Raw genomic sequence first — 4,823 nt, 5'->3', positions numbered from 1 at the left:
AAAAAAAAAAAAAAAGAAAGAAGGAAGAACATTTAAAACATGAAAACTAGTAAAATAAAATGAAAACATGACAATAAGGGAAAAAAAAGAAGAAAGAAAATTCAAAACATGAAAACTAGTAAAAAAAAAAAAAAAAAAGAAAATTCAAAAAATTAAAATTAGTTAAAAAAAAAAAAAAAGAAAGAAGGAAGAACATTTAAAACATGAAAACTAGTAAAATAAAATGAAAACATGACAATAAGGGAAAAAAAAGAAGAAAGAAAATTCAAAACATGAAAACTAGTAAAACAAAAAGAAAAGGAAAAAAGTTAAAAACAAACACACAGGGACACGGCCTGGAAAAAAGTGCTAAAAACTTATAATAATTCTGTAACATTATTATAAATACAGTTTTTCCCTGTCTTTTTTCTTTTTCTCCTTTTTTTAACAATAATTTTATAAATCTATAAGAGTTCAAAGGGTTAAGATTCTCATCTGCAAACGAAAACTAGGATATTAACATATTTAAGATTCTCACATACCACTGGAAAACCTTTCACATGCTCTTATGAAACAACATTAAGACAAGTAACATCCACAACATAAAGCAAGCGGCACACATATACATATCTGGGGGTCACATAGTCATGGCTAGGCACAGTGCTACAGTCCGTTTCTTCACATAAAACAAAAACAACATAAAAACATTAAAATATACAGGACATATATTTGATAGTGACCACAAGGTGGCTTAAAAAGAGCCTGTAAGAATCAAAGTGCTAAAGTGTTGTGTGTTTATCGCACACAGCTCTGTTGCAGTGGTTCTCAACCTTTATCGTGTCAGTGACCCCTGAACTGACACACATTGAGATTTTGCTTCGGGGAACTCCATCTGAGCAGATTTTAGTTGTTAGATATCAAGACTCAAATTCAATGTTGTCATCTACAGCTGAGGAGGTAACCTTGGAGGAAGTGCAACACATGATCAGAGTAGTCACTCTCATGACTCTCACTCACACTGAGCTCACCTCTATAGAGAATAAACTGAAAATAACTATCACCCATTTTTCTGGGGACCCCCTGGAACTCCCTCAAGGCCCCATAGCTCTATTTTAGTCAGATTTTAGATTCTTATAAAGCAAACAGCACAAAGCAGCCACCATCATGACAGAGCTATTGATGGCTTGAGGACGGCCACACTGAAAGCTTAAAGGTGGTTTTATAAAGGTTGCAGGTTTGCAAACTGTGAAAACTTTTAGGGACTTTTAGCAATGCCACCAGAATGTTTGTATATTCTGCTTTCAGAATGAGTGCATGCAAACAACTTTTCAAGCTGCAGGGTAACATATTGTAGATGACAGATTTTCATTTCCCCCCCGCCTTGTCAGGACACCACACCTGATGAGCTGCTGAGCACAGACATGACAGCAGCTCCGGCAGATGTTGGTGAGCATCTCTTCACCTCCCGTCAGCTGTTGGAAGTTTACTTAAAAACAGCTCATTTGCATTTTGAGTTCACTGAAAGTATGTGTGGTTATTTTGCCTGATGGTACAGCCATACCTGTGGGTAAGACGCCTGTAACATGTATAGCATTTGGACACACTGAGACCCCACTCATTTATTTTCTGGCAGCATGGACAGCATGTAGCGTTCAATCAGCAAGCGCGTCAACGTGAGCTCCAGACTAATGGACAGCGATAGTGAGACAGACCATACAAGCACAGCGGTGCATTGTAACTCATCTTGTTCTCTTGTCAGACTGCTGAACCGCTGCACTGCGAGCCAGACGAGAGGCTACCTGTGCACCAAAATCATTTATAATGGACACAAAACTGTTACCCCAGGCGGTCCTGTCTCCTCTTTGTGGCATATTAGAGCAGACAATCAGAATAACAAATGCACCGCTGACCTTGTCCCCAGCATCGCTCCTTTCAGATTAGTTCCACGCAGCACTGTTTTATTGTGATCAGACATGCCCTTGCTCTGTGTAAGACTGCTTGAGTGCAATGAATATCAATTGGAGATTTGCATCTCTCTCTGGATTTGCAGCGCTTGTAGACGGCTGAACTGTGCTGTAGATGAATACCACAGGCAGCTGTTATGAGCATTAACTGGGTGTGTGTGTGTGTGTGTGGTTTGCAGCATCACTTTAGAGAATGTTTCAGGGTCTCTGGAGAAAAGCAGGATGCCTCGCAGTCAGTTATTTGAAACGTGATCAAATTCTACTGAACTGCAGCCAGGTGAAGGTGCAGACAGTTTACATGTCTGCGGTCAAAGCTGTTTTTTTCTGAGGTTCCTGAGGGCCACTGCAGTGCTGGGAGTTCCCCCTCATGTGAATTCAACCGGCCTTTACCGTCCCTGCAGCACTGGAGCACGATGTGTGTGTGTGTGTGTGTGTGTGGAAGCACATGCTCACACACTTGTGGTTATCCTTGTGGCTGCCTCTTTTTGATCTTTGCTAAAAGGGTCTTCCAGAAAAATCAATTTCCCCCTCAGGGCTGGTATCGACTTGCTGGAAATCAATGAAGCCTTTGGCAGTCAGGTGAGCTCCACAGGAAACCCTAAAAATACCAGGGAATTTTTTTATAGATCAAACTTTACAGTAAATCACAGATTTCCTGTGAACAAAGCTGAGATGCCCCAGTGGAGAATCCCGAGCTGATGATGGCTTTTAGCTGAGACAAATTTGTTTATGCCCACAATAAATAAACAAGACGTTTTATTTGAGTGTTGCTGCTCTCTATGTTTTGATCCTTGCCAGATCCGTGCACCTGAGCTGCTATTTTTCACCACGATCCCAAGAGAGGAGCCATTGTTACGAGTCATCCTCTCCAAGGCTCGACAGGTGAACGCACAGGCAGACAGCGTTTGTTAACAGCTACAGAGCTGCTGTTTATTTGTCAGAGAAACACCAGACCCCCCACTGGAAAAATGCATTCAGTTTAAACGATCAAACAGGCTTCCCTCTGATCTTTCTCCTGTGGTTTCCTGTTCTGAAAAGAATCTCCAGGGTTCATCACATGGCGTCCATGTGCAGCGGGAATGCACTGGAAGCTGCTGCTGACTTCAGTTCAGAAGACTAGAAATCAAGACTTGTTACTGTGATTACAAAGAGTGATTTTAAAGATCACTATAAAAGATTTGGTGCTGTTTTGATAACCTTTATACTCGCATGCCGCTCAGCTAATGCTATCGTACCTTAGGTCAGTGGCTCCCACCTTTTTCTTCAAGACGTAATAATATTTGTTGCTGTATATTTATAGAATAGGTATAGCAGTGGACTATACTTAGGTCATGTTTATATTTACTTTATTTATGTGTTAGAATGCAGGTACAAGTTATTTACGACAGGTGTGGTGCCGTAAAGCAGTATAGTGCGCATGACAAAAGAAGACTGTGGACAACGTCATGTGTAAAAGTGTGAGTGAGTGTGTGTGTGTGTGTGTGTGTGTTTTTTTTTACTTTAAAAAGCTGACTAATACTTACTTTGAGGCAAGCTGAATTTAGATCGTGACAGATTTCTGTAGATGGCCATCTGCTTCAGGCATGCTACTGCTTGGTTTTACATTATGTAGCCTACACTGCTACATGTAGCTACACGCTAACGTCAGGGAAACGTGCGATCTCAGTTGCAGATGTTGTTCGTTTCTCCCCAATTTCAGGTCGTATTTCTGCTGGAACATGTCTTGTTGTGAAGATTTTGTTTCAGAAGCTTTTGTTGGTGACATTTTACCGTTTTTCTTCTTATATACACGTATACACACATACATGTCAAGTACTATATGTAATTGTAATACAACAACAAATCCCTTCTACAACATAAATATAGTATTTAAAATTATAATATAATTATAATAAAGTATATAAAATTAAATTTAAAAAAAAACAGATCAAGACAAATCATTCATCCTATAAAGAAAAGCAGGATAAGTTATGATATCATAAAATAATCATAATGTGGTATCCCAGGTTTTTGATATTGTCAGGATCTCCCGTTTATTTATACCTGATCACTTTTCTACTTTTCATAATCATCTTTTCCCGAGCTTGATACAAGCTTTTTGAAAGTATCGAATATAAAAACTTTGCCAAGCAACAAACAGTATCCAGTAATATATTTTAATCATCTTGAAATCCCCAAATAATACTGAGGAGAGATAAAAGTTAAATGAGTGCTTGTTCCAATAACCAATCTGCATAATATCTTCCTCCTCATGGGCACAGTCTACACATTATCCTCAGTTATTCTCCAGAACTTAAGTATTTTTCTTGTCAGTAATATTTTATAGAATGTTTTTAACTGGAGAGCTGATGAAAAAATGAAAGAAAAAAAACAGTAATCACTGTTTGAGTATTTTTTCATACAATTACACTGTGTTTAGATCAGTTTGGTCAAGTTTGCATTTGTACCACTTGTAGCATAAGCTCGATGTTTAGCTACTTCTACCATTTAGCCATTACTTTTAGTTAAATGTCTATTTCAACTGCAAATTCATTACATTTAATTAACCTTTCAGCCGTTTATCCATTACTTAGTTAGCTGTTTGAGCAGTAAATTCATTACTTTAAGCTACTTTTTAACCATTTACCCATTAACTTCAGCAACTGTTTAGACCTCTCTGCTCACTTGCCATCTCTATCATCTAGATGGAGATACAGTGGTGTGAAAAAGTGTTTGCCCCCTTCCTGATTTCTTACTTTTTTGCATGTTTTCCACATTTAAATGTTTCAGATCATCAAACAAATTTAAACATTAGTCAAAGATAACACAAGTAAACACAAAATGCAGTTTTTAAATGAAGGGTTTTATTAATGAGGAAGAAAAAAATCCAAAGCTACATGG

Source organism: Epinephelus moara, chromosome 11, assembly GCF_006386435.1.
Source record: "Epinephelus moara isolate mb chromosome 11, YSFRI_EMoa_1.0, whole genome shotgun sequence".
NCBI lineage: Eukaryota > Metazoa > Chordata > Actinopteri > Perciformes > Serranidae > Epinephelus > Epinephelus moara.
Note: the sequence above shows the minus strand (reverse complement) of the source record.